General features: G+C 46.0%; 1 long non-coding RNA gene across 1 annotated transcript; it reads right to left on the reverse strand.

Annotated features, from left to right (window-relative positions):
• Positions 1–2,099: 2,099 nt before the first annotated feature.
• On the reverse strand, positions 2,100–15,583 carry LOC114905682. Its single transcript, XR_003796317.1, has 3 exons — positions 15,489–15,583; positions 8,053–8,256; positions 2,100–2,257 (listed from the first exon to the last, which is right to left on the reverse strand). It is a non-coding gene; the product is annotated as an uncharacterized LOC114905682 (long non-coding RNA).
• Between the last annotated feature and the right edge of the window lie 301 nt (positions 15,584–15,884).

The raw sequence follows: 15,884 nt of genomic DNA on the forward strand, positions 1-15,884 counted from the left end.
GGCCAAACAAGCTGGCACTCACTTGAGTGAATATACGGGGCCTGGTCCACATCTCTAAGCTTATATGCTGATATTATCATGATCTCAGGGTTGATTGGATCGGGCGTGCTCACCCACACCCTGAAAGCTGTCAAGATCCTAGGGAAGGAAATGAACAGACTCCTACTGGATGACACTAAGAACTAAAAGTGCCAAGGAGCCTAGACCGTCTCATCCATGGGTCCCGGGGAAGCCAACTTGTCATGAGAAAGTCACTTGAGGAACATGGAGGCACAGCTGTGGGTCCTTGGTATGTGTGCCATCTCTCAGGGGCTGGAGGCCTCCCTGCGAACGCGGGGAAATTGAACCAGGCATTCTTGGATGTCCCATTCAGCCCTTCAAATGCAAAAGCTAACCATAAGTCGCTCTCAGGTTTACAAACCACATCACAAGAGGGCCCTCTCTCTTCCTCTAAACTTGGACCTTCTTTCCAACGCAGCCATCGCCGCTTGGCGGCCAAGGCTTTGCAAGCAGGCTCCATTCAACAGTGTCTGCTTTCTGTCCCCAGCTCTTCCTCCTAGGCCTCCCCATCTTCCGTGTAGTAACACCAACATACAAACAGCCCTCAGTACTAAAGTCACTCTGAGAACTGCCTTAGACACTGCTGCTGCTTTCGAGAAAATGGAACATGTTATGAGATGTTCCTACCTGAACAGTCTTGTTATCCAATGGCCCAGACCTCTTCAAACAGCACAAGTGATAAGCACAGAGTTCTAATAGATCCTAACGTTGAACACAGTGACTTCGTTTACAAGACCCTTTCCCACAGTCTCACCCATCCGAACCTTGCGCTAATAGAGGACTGCAGGGTGGCAGCCTGGAGCTGGGAGAGCACAGCACAGGGAGTCAGAGGCATGCACTTCAGAGCTCACGCTGGCCTTGATGAGGTGGATGACCTTGGACCAATCCTTTCACCTCTCTGAACCTCAGTGTCTCTATCTGCAACAGGCTGAGAACAGACTTGGTGTGAAAAACGCAAGAGAACAAGGAAGGAATTTAACTGACAGACAGTGAAGAAGGTGCTCACGATGTACCAGACACCGTCCCAGACCTTTTACAGGTATGACCTCATTGACTCTGCATTACAATCCTTTGAGGTTGATATATTGTTATTCCCTTGTTACAGAAGAGGAACCTAAGGCACAGAGAGGTGAAGTAAATCGCCCAAGGTCACCCAGTTGGTGAGCAGTGGAGCTGGGATTTGAACTCAGCTCATAGGTCCAGAACCCACGATGCTATGCTGAGGAACAGAGGCTGTTTGCACTCTCCGTGGTTTACAGATTGCTCATAGCTTTGGACTCCACCTCCAGTCTTCCTTTCACCTGGAAGAATCTGAGCACCCTCAAGGCCTCACTCAGACCAGAGATTAGTACTCCAGGAGACTGGGTGAAACGCCTGTGATGTCTCACAAGAGACTGGCTTCTGAGGTCCAGGGCACTGATTTTACTTGCAGCCGTAGCATTTATCATGGATTTTGAATCAACAGCAACTCCAGCAACTGGAAACTTGGGCCAATATTCGTGGAGATGACATTTGGCTGAGGCCGGTCTTCTTCCAGGAGGCCGGTGCAGGCCCCCATCAGGCACGAGCCTTTTCCTCCTCCGAATGGGAGGTCACAATTCGAAGGTGTCACTTGGCTTTCGGATAATAAATGTCTGTCTTGGGAGATTAACAGACTTCATTTCCCTTTCTCTCGTTTTATGCGGCCTGCTTGGATCACATGTAGTTTTAATAGCAAGAAAAGGAGTGGGAAACACCTTTTGAAAGCAATACAGAGCTCTGTCGGGCCTCTGCAAGACACTTTCCAGAATCTTCTCCTCCTCCACCTCCCCCTTCGGAGAACAGGACTATAAAAGGCAGAGTGCCTCCTGTCAGAATCTGCAGCCTGGCAGGTAATTCTCCTGAGCACACACCAAGTAACCAGCTCAGAGCACGTGCCTGCCCCCGAAGCTTTAGAATATATTTCACAGCCTTCTCAGAATCCTCATATCTAAATACATTCAGGTGATAAAACAACTGCTATAAAACTACAATGACATAGTTAAACAAAAATGCCTGATGATTTTATTCTTCTTTTATCCTTCATCTCTGGGAAGGAAAAACACCGTGCAGACACTTGAACGAGAGAGCCCTGCCTTGAGAGCAAACGATTTTAATTCACAATGTCTTCATCACGAAGGTTGTCTTTCTAAGATCACTCTGGCCAGGACAGGAAAACCTGCAACATAAAAAATAACTCCCATGTCAGGTTGTTTTTCAAGTCTGAAAGGAATCCACACGTAATCAGAAATGTTCTGTGATAAAGGGCAGGGAAACTGCTGGGAAAGGAGGAAATGATTACAAACAGCCCCATCAGGCACTCTTTAAGAAGAGGCAGGACAGGCTCCTTGATGACATTCAATCAGGGAAATAATGGATGGAAGAAAATCAGTATTCATTGAGTTTCTACAGATCTGAGGGCACAATGCTAGATGCTTTCCTACGCACTGCCTACTTTAAGCTGCAGAAAACTCCTGTGAAAGAAGTATTATCCCCATTCACTCAACAGATGAGGAAACCAAGGCTCAGAGAAGAAGTGGCTTCCGGATGGCCACGTGACCAGGGAGTGGCAGAGCTGGGTTCAAACATCATGACGCCTCTGCTCTTTCTGAGGAGACTATTGGAAATACAGCTTATCCTTTTGACTTGCAGGACACCTAGGGTTTCATGGGGTCTGAGTCCCACTGGCACAGAACTGCCTATTTATCTAACACCTTCACTTAATGATCAAGAAGACGCTTGCCTGGGTCCCCTGTGCTCTGATGCAGTGCCTATTCTTGGTAAGTATCCTTGGAGTTTCAGCTATTCAGTTACATGCTTCATTGTTTTGGTATTTTCCAGAAGCCATAGAATAGATCCTTGGCCACATGCATTGCTCAGGAATCTTCTGCTTGCAATTGACAGTCCTGCCCCAACCAACCCAAGGGTCATTAGGGAAACACTCTTACAAGAAGACCTTGCCATGAAAAAGTAGCATGAGTCCTACTCTTCAGCTATTTTATTCAATTTCAGTCCATTTTTCCGTAACCACAGAGACCATATATGGCCCCACTGTATACGGCCTCCACTTCTTTTCCTGTCACTAGCAACAGAATAGGTGTCCATGTTTGTCTTACCTGCAATGAAGCTCCGAAATCAACTTAATTCTCATTGCCATCTCATCTCAAGTTCTTAGAACTTTCTATTCCTTCCCTCATTATCAGAAATGGCAAACCAGTGGTCCACTGGCTGACTCTGGTCTGTGGACATGCCTTGTGTGGTGTGCGGTGTTTTGAAAAATCCGAATTCCTTGCCAGCACTTAGAACTTAGGAGATTTTTAGGCGAATATGCAAGTGTCCAGCTTCTTATGAAAACTTGGGAGACCTGGCCACACTTGGCCTGCAGCCCCTCCTGGCAACAGCGGCCAGAGCCGAGTCACTTTTGCTGTGTAACAAGGTCACATATTTGTCTTCCACCTTAAAACATTTTGGGGAGGGCCAGTTAGGTATAAGTTATAAACATAATTCTTTAAAAAGAAATGACTGCAAAACCTTTGATGGCTTCACAATACCTCTGGGATAAAGTCCAAAGTCTCAGCATAACATTCCAGACCCTTCATGATCTAACTCCAAATACACATGCAGAGCGCCGCCCACCACACCTACCAAGTGTGCCCTGCAGCAGCGCACCCGGCCACTCCTCGTTCCCCAGGCACACATCACTGTGGTTTCCTCCCTCTGTCTCAGCGCATGCTCCCCCTGCCTATATAATGCCCTGCGCCTGGCCAGCCGACCCCTATGACCCTTGTACAGCCCTGATGGCGATGCCACCTCCCCTCCACCGCCTTTCTGAAACTGAGCGAGGCCCTGTGGGGCTCCCTGTCCCCCGTTTCTTGTAGGCAAGACTCCAGCCTCCATGACCTTCCCTGAGTTCCAAAGGGCGGACTTGAACAGCTGCTCATCGAGGGAGGAGCAGCCAAGAAACCAAGAGGCAAGATTAAAGGGACCGGAGAAGCTCATCAAGATTAGGAGACTGGCCACCAGAGGAGAGATGAAGGGAGTGCAGGCCCTGGGCACACCGAGATCCTTATCAGCGACCCCACCCTTGAGCCATTGCTATAAAACTCTTCATCAAATCCCCCCCCCGGGTTGGGACACATAGTTTCTCGAGGCAGGAGCCCTCTGTGGCCCCCTTTGCCTGGCAAAGCAATAAAGCTATCCTTTTCTACTTCACCCAAAACTCTGTCACTGAGATTTGATTTGGCACCGGGTCACAGAGAAACTGAGCTTTCGGCATCACTTCCAGTCCGATGCCGGCCCAGGGCCACCTGACCTGTACAGCGCCTTAGTGAAAATTTTTAAAATGTGCCTTTTCCTCAAGACATGTTTTTGATGACTACAGTATGGATGGTTTCTACTTAAATTCAGCACCCTTGTGCAGTTCACGACCTGCACAGCCGTACTTTGCAGTCTGCTCCTGCCAGAGCAGAATCAGCCACTCTCCCATGTTCCCACACTGGTGCTTCACACCTCTGCCACAGAGGGCCTGTGTCTGTCATCCCCACAGACAGGTCACACATTCTCAGGGGACGGGAAGCACATCTCGAGGATTTCAGTACTCCCAGAACACACGGAAGGTAGTCCATAACGGGCGTTGAATCAGTTTCTCAGCTATTGATTTATGAATACTTGGCAGCTAGATGGAGTCGGTGGAAAATAGCGAGGTCAGACCGACAGTCCAAAGGCGGTACTAGAGGGGAGTTCAGCAGACGCCAGCTCCCAGGCAAAGGGGCCCACCTGGTTTAGGATTGTCGGGAACGATATTCGATTGGAGATCTACAACGCGATGAAAAGAAAAAATCAAGAAGACTGAACTAAAATGTGCTGTGTTACTCCACTCTCAAAAGGGATTTTTCTTCTCATTTTCCTGACTCCTAACAATAAAATCACTTCAGCCTGACAACCCTCTTACTTAAATAAAAACATGATTAAACGAGATGGCATTTGGTGAGCTGTAAACCAAGCAAGTATTTGACATAACACGGAGAGGAGGGGAAGAGGAAGGAGGCGAGGGAAGCCTGCTTCCGGGGAAACACGCAGGCCCATTTTACGGCAGCCACGCCTCCAAGTAGGTCCTGCTGGCTGGTCAAAGGGATGAATGAAGAGAATGTCAAGCGGGTATAAACAAGAGACGGGGAAAGACACAGAAGGCGGCACAGTAGAGGCAGTAAGCTCTGCTCAGCAGAGACAACAGAGGACCTGGCCTGACAGGGCCTTTCTCTGCAGCCCGAATCTATGGGCTGGTTGCATCCCCCAGGGCAATACCTCCAGGACTTCCAAGGATCGTGGCCAATCAAGGTGGTACCTTGTTCCTCTGAGATCAGGAATGATCTCAATCAAGCCCTTCTGAAGCCAGGACCCCATCTTCCAGCTTGGCTGGAAGCTCAAGATCTCAAAGGGTCCAGCCCTAGAGAAACAATCCAGGCGGTAATTTGCTCGTTGCAGAACTTCCCTTCCCCCAGCGCCGAGGCGAAGGCTCGATCCCCTTATGCTGCAGCTTCTTCTTGAAAAAGCTTGTCCTGAACTTCTCAAGGTCACCCTTCCAGACTAGAAGTTGAGAATAGGCGCAAGTTATCCCTTTGTGGGTCTTTTCTCTTTAAAAAACACAGTAACGTTTCAAATGTTTCAGAGACGTAAGGACGATGAAGATCCTCCATTTCTCGGCCCGCCATTATGCAAGGAGCAAACCCTATGGTAAGGACATGACAGTGTGAATTCTCAGCAGAGGTAAAGCATGAAAGGCTCTCGGCAGACTTTGATAACTAAGCGTGTTTCATTTGCCCTTAACAATGTTGTTGTGGTATCTTTCAAGGAGGAATTCTACAACCTGCCTGCATCTTCTTAGTTCCACAAAGTCTCGGAGTTGACAACTAACAATTAATTAACAATGAACACTGTCTTGCTACCCATCACAGTGACTGGCACGCTCAGCTCTGAAAAGAGAAAGATGTGCTAACGTGGCATCTTCCTAATCCCCACAGCTTTCAGCTCAGTGTCTGATGTGACAGGGCACATCCCTGCTCAAGACAACTCGACAAAGGTGGGGTGGGGAGCGACAGCTTTCTGGAACCAGCTTACAGAAGCCACCTGCCCATGGGCGGAAGTTCATGGTCCAGAAGCTCAGTAAGCAGCCCCTTTCATTCAATGATTGCACCATCTTCCTCTGAAGGGCTCCTCCCGCCCATCAGCTCAATTCTGCCCAAACTTAATGAGCGTTTTCCACGCATAAAGCCCTAGGGACTCTGGACAGTAACGGGCCAGGGGCCTCAAAGGGGTGTGCCCACTAAGCTGGGCTGTGGCCAATGGGAGCCCAGGAAGAGAGTCTTGCTGACTGTCCCTGAGCTAGTCCTGGCAGGGTCCTTTCCTGTTCTCTCCTTTGAAGACATTACCCGCCTCATTTGAAGATCTATGGACTTAGACACACACAGATGGGCAGACCTATTGCAGGCCCTCCAGGTGACTGGTACCCAGAGCCATCTATCTGCCTGGCATGGAAGCTGGATTTTTTGGATGGGAGGATGGGGAGATGGGGCCATTTGCTCAAGTCACTTGGGGGAATCTAACCACGGCTGAAGCATAGTCAGCAGAGTTTAGGGTGCCAGGGGCCCTGCGTTCCAGCCCAGCCCTGAGGTGGACTTGCTGTGTGACCTCAAGCAAGTCCTTTCCTCTCTTTGGGGAACTGAGAGACCTATCTGCCAAGAGAAGGGATTGGACTGGAGGATGGTGGTTCCTCACCGCGTCCCCAGCCCCCGGAACAGTACGTGGCCGTGTGTACAAGATGCCTTGAAAGGTTTGCTGCCTGAATGATCTGCTATGGCTCCTTCCAGCGCTAACATTCCAGAAATCTGTGGAATCAGTCCCCTTGGAACTGTGCATCTGCCTTCACAGCTAGGCCAGCTAATGACAGAACCTTCACTTGAAGGTTTGTGGTCTGTAAACATAAGGAAAGCATTAGAGAGGAAAACCTGGGTCCCCTAATCCCCAGTCCAGACGCCACATCACACAGCCTCACAGCCAATTCATACACGGAAGGAAGGCAGCAGACAGAAGAATATTAACACTGTCGATCTAAAAATGCGGGTTTAAAATTAGGAAAGGGAAAAATACATCAATCACGACTCAGGCAGCATCTAAATGTACTAAATGATGGTACAGGCAGTGCTAAATGACAGTACATCTTAACCGAAGCTCTCAACTCTTCACAGGCTAATCACCAATTGTTTTGCATGTTCACTTCTCAACCAAACAACCACTTGAAATCCTTCATATCCAAAATGTCGACTGACAAAAATCAATGCTAAGAATATCAGGCTTGAATGAACCAAAAAACAAAGAAACAACCCCCCCTCCCCAAAACTAAAAACCTCACAAAGAAGAAAGACAGAACCTGAAAAGAGAAATTTAAATCACAGATTAAATGTGTGATTTACTACAATTACCTTTACCTATTACCAGAGAATTCTGGATTTATTGGAAAGTGTAGCCAAAAATACATAAATAAATAATAAAAATGTAAAAAGAAGAACTCGGGTAAAATTTGCTGCTGAGGGAGGAGGGCCCAGCGGAGGGGGGTAGTTTTCATGAGCTTAAAGCAATTCTTGAGGTCCCTTCCACCTCTGTTCTCAAAGATATAAATGGAGGTTGGAATCAAGCAGCAAGAGAGAGAAACGCAGCACTTGCATGGGAGCCCTTCACTTCGTCCTGCTGGGAGTGGATGTGAAATTCTTGAGGATATGCCGAGTGACACAGGACCTGCTGGGACCAAAGGCTGAGAGAGAAAGGAGCGGAGCATGCCCTTGAAGCCCATCCACTCACCACCCTCCTCGCCAGTCAGAATGTGGGAAGACCCCTGGAAGGAAATCCGACACTGACCACCAGCGCTGGCATGGCCAAGGCCCCAGGAGCTGCCTGCCCAGTCCCAAAATGCACACTTACACATTCCTCAGATTAGGTGTAGCACAGCCATCTAGAATGGATATAAGCCTGGGAGGCTCAGTCTCCGCTCTGCCATGGACCCAACGTGTTCTTTCTTGGGCAAATCCGGCCCGTTTCTGTCTTCCATGTCTCCACTGAGGGTCAGCAGGTGGTCTCATAGGGATCTTCCAGACTGGTCATGACATGACTAAAGCAAGCTCAGTGCTGTGGAAACACAAGAAAAGCCCCACCCTTGCCTGAGCCAGGTGAAATTGGGGATGCATCCTCCACGCAGAGGCCCAGCAAGGATGCAATGCAGTTGCCCTGCAAATGGCAGTGGGCTTGATCAGAAGCGTCTAAAGCCAGCCCTGGCCTTAGAGACACTCCATTAGCCAAGAGCAAATTGCTCATTATCCAAGTGACCCAAAGACACCCCCTCCCTCCCCGACACCAATGTCCCAACTGATGCAGGCCCACTCTGTCATCCCACGGACAGCCTGGCAGCATCTCATAATTAGGAAAAAGCTGTTTCTGCCGTCATCCGGAAGATCCATTTCACAGAGACAGCTTCTGCATGGTGAGTCAGTATTTCAAACAAGAACGTTTCAAATACCAAAATCCAGGCACTCCAGCCAGTCTTGTCTTGATAGCCTGGTCTTAGATGACTCAGTATCCCCAAACTTGCCTTCCTTTTGCTCTAGACAAGAAATTGCCCCACTTTTTTCAGGACCAGGACTGTTCATACCTTTAAAGCAACTCTTGTCAATCTGTCTGAAAATAACATTAGGCAAGGGGAAACAATTCTTAACTGAGACGGTAGAAAGATGTTCCTTCCTAGACATAAAGAGTCCTCTTAACTAACACACACACACACACACACACACACACACACGCACACACACACACGCACACACACACGCACACACACATGCACATACACACACACACACACGTTCCAACTTTGGAATTTTTTTTTTAAATAAATTTATTTATTTATTTTTGGCTGCATTAGGTCTTTGTTGCTGCACCCGGGCTTTCTCTAGTTGCGGCGAGCGGGGGCTACTCTTCATTGCGGTGTGCAGACTTCTCATTGCGGTGGCTTCCCTTGTTGTGGAGCACGAGCTCTAGGCACGCAGGCTTCAGTAGTTGTGGCTTGCAGGCTCAGTAGCTGTGGCGCATGGGCTTAGTTGCTCTGCGGCATGTGGGATCTTTCCGGACCAGGGCTCGAACCCATGTCCTCTGCTCTGCATTGGCAGGTGGATTCTTAACCACTGCGCCACCAGGGAAGCCCCAACATTGAAATTTTAAAAACTAAACTACAACGCTTATAAATAGGGATATTGTATAGCACAGTTTCTGAAACACCATTTAATAAGAAATCGAATATGAAAGGTGAATATTTACTCAAAGTAAATGTGGTCCCTCAAATCTTGGTCAGATACACGCCTACTAATTTAGGATTCGTAGCAGACGAGAGACCATTTCGACCTACAAATTGAGTGTTAAAAGCTCTGAAATGGGTATTGGGTGTTTAAACAAGAACCATCAAAAGAACCAAAAATGCTGCCCACCTGACTTTCATTTTAGTTCTGTAAATCATTGCAGATGAAGGACTGAGGGCTTTCTGCCCCTAATCAAAGGAAACTTCTTTTCAAATGAAGTCTAGAGTCACGTGATTTCATTTGCCAAATCTAAATGATGGTACATCTTAACCTAAGCCCTCAACTCTTCACAGGCTAATTGCAGAAAAGAGGTGGAGGCAACAACATTATTTTTCCCATCCGATTATGCAAAAGCATAATTTTGTCACTAAACTATTCTTTTGTCACTAAACTCTTTGCTTCCAAGAGTCCTGCGTGAAAAAGTGATCACTTCCTCCTACAACGACTTGAAGGCAAACATTTGAAGTGCTTCCTTCACTTCTCTTCCTTGTCTATACTTACTATAAATAAACAAGGTTTCCAGCCTGTGGGCCAAAGGCGAATGGAATGGAGGCCACTTTGGTGGGATATGATGAAGGGGGTTTCCCTTGATGTTCCCCTGTTCAATGACAAGTTCAATAGCAGACACATTCATTTATATTATAATTCGTAAACGCTCATGACAGAAAATGTGGAAAATACAGAGAAGCGTAAAAGGAAAATTGAGTGTTTCCATCCCCCAATGACCAGTGTTAACATTGCTATATTTCCTTCTGCTTTTTTGTTTATAAATAATTGCTGCTTGTTCTACATGGTTATAATCGGTCATATCTACAATTTCATATCTTGCTTTCTTCACATACAATTATAAGCATCTCTACATGTTATAACCATCATTTTGAGAACCACATAATAGTCCATGATGTGGATGTGATAGAGGTGAAAAGTGCACCACATGTAGTTAAGAGCATGGACTTTGGGGTCAGATGGAGCAGGGATCAAATTGCACCTCTACTATTTACTGGTCTATGGTCTTGCACAAATGATTCACTCTGAACTTCAGTCTCCTCTTCTATAAATTAGGGAAGACAATAGCATAACACCCATCACATGGTTGTTTTGAGTCCTAACGGGGTAATACCATAAAACACTTAGGACTGTGCTGGCAGTAACTCCATAGTACATGTTAGCTGATATCGATACAGGCTGGGACCTGGGACCTGGGGCCCTTTGCTGCAGTGCTTGCACCTGGACAAACGTCTCCCCCAGCGACAAAATACAAAGAAAACTATAAGGGACTAAAACCTGTGTGCATGCACATGTGGGGCAAATTACGGACAACAAGATACAAAAAGACCAAAAAAACCCAACTGCCACTTCTGAAGAGCCAGGAGCAAAAACAGGGCATCAGCAGCAAAAGCAGGGTGCTACACATGACCCCTGCAATCAACACCACCAAAGGAGTAGACAGACCACCAAAGCCATCCCTCCAGCCCGACCCCTGGACTCACTCCTGGCCTCACCCCATATAAAGACCCAGCTCACCACCCCCCTCAGGGAGCGAGCAACGGAAACTTTTGACAAAATTCAGCACTCATTTATGATAAAAACCCTCCAGAAAGTAGGCATAGAGGGAACTTACCTCAACATAGTAAAGGCCATATATGACAAACCCACAGCCAACATCATTCTCAGTGGTGAAAAACTGAAAGCATTTCGTCCAAGATCAGGAACAAGACAAGATTGTCCACTCTCACCACTATTATTCAACATAGTTTTGGAAGTTTTAGCCACAGCAATCAGAGAAGAAAAAGAAATAAAAGGAGTCCAAATCGGAAAAGAAGAAGTAAAGCTGTCACTGTTTGCAGATGACATGATACCATACATAGAGAATCCTAAAGACTCTACCAGAAAACTACTAGAGCTAATCAATGAATTTGGTAAAGTAGCAGGATACAAAATTAATGCACAGAAATCTCTTGCATTCCTATACACTAATGATGAAAAATCTGAAAGAGAAATTAAGGAAACACTCCCACTTACCATTGCAACAAAAAGAATAAAATACCTAGGAATAAACCTACCTAAGGAGACAAAAGACCTGTATGCAGAAAATTATAAGACGTTGATGAAAGAAATTAAAGATGATACAAACAGATGGAGAGATATACCATGTTCTTGGATTGGAAGAATCAACACGGTGAAAATGACTCTACTCCCCAAAGCAATCTACAGATTCCATGCAATCCCTATCAAACTACCAATGGCATTTTTCACAGAACTAGAACAAAAAAATCTTAAAATTTGTATGGAGATACAAAAGACCCTGAATAGCCAAAGCAATCTTGAGAAAGAAAACCAGAGCTGGAGGAATCAGGCTCCCTGACTTCTGACTATACTACAGAGCTACAGTAATCAAGACAGTATGGTACTGGCACAAAAACAGAAATATAGATCAATGGAACAGGATAGAAAGCCCAGAGATAAACCCACACACATATGGTCACCTTATTTTTGATAAAGGAGGCAAGAATATACAATGGAGAAAAGACTGCATCCTCAATAAGTGGTGCTGGGAAAACTGGACAGCTACATGTAAAAGAATGAAATTAGAACACTGCCTAACACCATACACAAAAGTAAACTCAAAATGGATTAGAGACCTAAATGTAAGGCCAGACACTATCAAATGCTTAGAGGAAAACATAGGCAAAACACTCTATGACATAAATCACAGCAAGATCCTTTTTGACACACCTTCTGGTGTGTCAAAAAGAATGGAAATAAAAACAAAAATAAACAAATGGGACCTAATGAAACTTCAAAGCTTTTGCACAGCAAAGAAAACCATAAGCAAGACGAAAAGACAACCCTCAGAATGGGAGAAAATATTTGCAAATGAAGCAACTGACAAAGGATTAATCTCCAACATTTACAAGCAGCTCATGCAGCTCAATATCACAAAAACAAACAACCCAATCCAAAAATGGGCAGAAGACCTAAATAGACATTTCTCCAAGGAAGATATACAGACTGCCAACAAACACATGAAAGAATGCTCAACATCACTAATAATTAGAGATGTGCAAATCAAAACTACAGTGAGGTATCACCTCACACCAGTCAGAATGGCCAACATCAAAAAATCTACAAACAATAAGTGCTGGAGAGGGTGTGGAGAAGAGGGAAGCCTCTTGCACTGTTGGTGGGAATGTTAATTGACACAGCCACTATGGAGAACAGTATGGAGGTTCCTTAAAAAACTAAAAGTAGAACTACCATACGACCCAGCAATCCCACAACTGGGCATATACCCTGAGAAAACCATAATTCAAAACAAGTCATGTACGACAGTGTTCATTGCAGCTCTATTTACAATAGCCAAGATATGGAAGCAACCTAAGTGTCCATTGACAGATGAATGGGTAAGGAAGATGTGGCATATATATACAATGGAATATTACTCAGCCATAAAAAGAAACGAATTTGAGTTATTTGTAGTGAGGTGGATGGACTTAGAGACTGTCATACACAGTGAAGTAAGTCAGAAAGAGAAAAATAAATACCGTATGTTAACACATATATATGGAATCTAAAAAAAAAAAGTGGTTATGAAGAACCTAGGGTCAGGACGGGAATAAAGACGCAGATGTAGAGAATGGACTTGAGGTCATGGGGAGGGGGAGGGGTAAGCCGGGGCAAAGTGAGAGAGTGGCATGGACATATATACACTACCAAACGTAAAATAGCTAGCTAGTGGGAAGCAGCCGCATAGCACAGGGAGATCAGCTCAGTGCTTTGTGACCACCTAGAGGGGTGGGATAGGGAGGGTGGGAGGGAGATGCAAGAGGGAAGAGATTTGGGGATATATGTATATGTATAGCTGATTCACTTTGTTATAAAGCAGAAACTAACACAACAATGTAAAGCAATTATGCTCCAATAAAGATGTTCAAAATAAATAAATAAAATAAAATACCTTTTTTTAGTTCACAGGAAACTTCCTGAGCAGGCCCACCTGTGAATGACTGCAGGAAGGAAGAAATTAACACATATATCCTCTCGAGGCTGACCAGAACGAGGAAATGTTTGACTTTACTCCCTCCCCTCTATCATAAGGGGCTGACTGGAGCCCAGATTTTAGGCTCTTTACTGCTGTCCTGCACATCTTTCCTTTATTCTTGCTCTGCTCCACCAGCCTTTTCAGTGTTGGCTTATGGGGAGCATCCTGAGGAGCATGCTGTAAAGCAGACGAAGTCCACACAGATGCTGTTACCGAGCCCAAGCTCCTACTGCTTGCCACACGACAGACCAATAAATTGAGAGACGAGTTGCTGGGGCAAGGAATAGTGACTTTATTCAGAAAGCCAGCAGACTGAGAAGATGGTGGACTCATGTCCCAAAGAACCATCTTGCCCAATTTAGAATTCAGGCTCACCTCATCCCTGAGCCTGTTTTCTCCTGAATAGCAGTAGACAGTAGAGTCTTCCCTGCTTCTTGGGATGCTGCAATGATCATGTGCACAAAAGGTGAGATTGCAATAGAGAGGCCAAGAGCCTCTTATGACCAGCTGGGGAGAGGACGAGTCTGTCAGCTCAGTGGCCCCATGGGGCCCCTCTGGAGAAATTTGATGGTGGAGACAGAGAGCCATGCCTCCTGCATCTAGACCTAGTCTTCTTGACCAAGGAATTCTCAGGCCTCTTGAAATAGCCCCCAGGTTAGACTTCCTCCTGCACTGAGAAGCAGCTACTCGTTTTCTTCAAGGCAAGTTTTGTAATCAAATAGGCAATGTCTCCGCAGCGGCCAAAAGCTCAGACAAACCACAGACGCCCCATTCACCATGTCAGTCCTGCAGAGGAAGTGGTGGTTCTATCAATTTCCTCTGCCATGTCCAGCTGCAACACTGGCTTCTATTCCTAATTCCATGCAGTGTGTGTGTCTCGGGTTATAACAGATGGTGTTTGCGATGCGTGCAAAAGCTTCAAGTAGCCAAATGGTGCAGCCGTGGAGATTTTCCAAGAGAAGACAAGAACAACAACAACAAAAAATACTCTCACCAGTGAAAATCTGAAGAGTGTTTATATTACTTCCTACTGTGGCAAAATAGAGAACATCCGATTACTGCAATGGCTCCACTGACTGGGAGAAACCAGCCAAACGTGAAGGGGGCTCATGCCACTGGAAGGCTGTACCTGCGAGGCACATTCTAACCCTTTCAAGAAGAGATATTACTTAAAAGAAATTAAAATACAGAATCTAGGCCTCCTCATCCTGCCAATAGATCTGGAATTTTCTCTACTGGCCAAGGTTGCCAGCTCCATGAGTTGACGGCTCTAATTGGTAAAACACTCTGTTCTAATAAAACACTCAAGATTTCATTCCTGTAACTCATAAAACCAGAGCTAAAAAGGACCCTGGGGGTCACCACTTCAACCCCTTACTTCCCAGCTAAGGTACCTGAGACCCAGAGGAGAGTCATCCAAGGTCACATGGCTAGATAATGACTTGCCCTAGCCCTGTATACTGGTGCACCCCACCAAGCTCCCCAAACAGCTAGAGGCAATCAACAAGCAACTACTCATGTTTTCACCAATTCCTCAAGACCCACCTATCCCCACTTATTCGTGACCTGCTCCTGCTCTAATATCCCTGTGACTTTTGCCTCTGGACCTTCAAACTGGGGTTTGGATTTTGTCTCCAGCTCTCTGTAAAGAACTTAGACTCGCTTCCCACCCTGGCCCCCACACCTTTGGCTTCACTGACTCCAACCGCCAATCCCAGACATCTCATCTGAGTCATGGCCCAGCCAATCCACACCATGGCCAAACCACCCTAACAAGGAGGAGATTCAGACAAAGGCAAAACCAAGACTAAAGTCTAAGTCTCCTGATTCTAAGACCAATGAACTTTCCACTCATGATATTCTCTAACCCCTGCCCCTGCATTGCTGTTACTTCCATCTTCCACAGCAGGCAGGAAATCTCGTCCCTCTCCATCATACAGAGTTTTCACATCCCACACCACCTTAAACCCTACCTGAGCCTTCTCTCCTTGGCATAAATCATCCCCAGCTTCTTCAAAATGACCTCATAATTCATGGTTTCCAGATCTTCAGAGGGCTCATAAACTCAATCACCATTCTCTTAAAAAGAAAAACAGAGAAGACTTTGAATCCATCACGTCTTTTGATTTAGACAGTCTGCTTGTATCAGTGCAGCTCTGATCACGGTCACATGTCCATCAGCCGCATGTCACATTATGCCAAGTTGTGGCCAAATAAAACCCTAGGATTATGTTCAGATTCTTTCCTTAGGGATGTTCAAATACTGACAAGAGAACAAAGATGCTTTCTCTTTCCTCTGGGGTCTCCAAGATGGAATTCTGTAAATCCAGGGATGCCAGAAACCATGTTCTCCACCAGAAAAAGAAAGC

This window comes from Monodon monoceros, unplaced genomic scaffold (assembly GCF_005190385.1).
Source record: "Monodon monoceros isolate NGI ecotype Baffin Bay Population unplaced genomic scaffold, NGI_Narwhal_1 Super_Scaffold_22, whole genome shotgun sequence".
NCBI classification, from domain to species: domain Eukaryota; kingdom Metazoa; phylum Chordata; class Mammalia; order Artiodactyla; family Monodontidae; genus Monodon; species Monodon monoceros.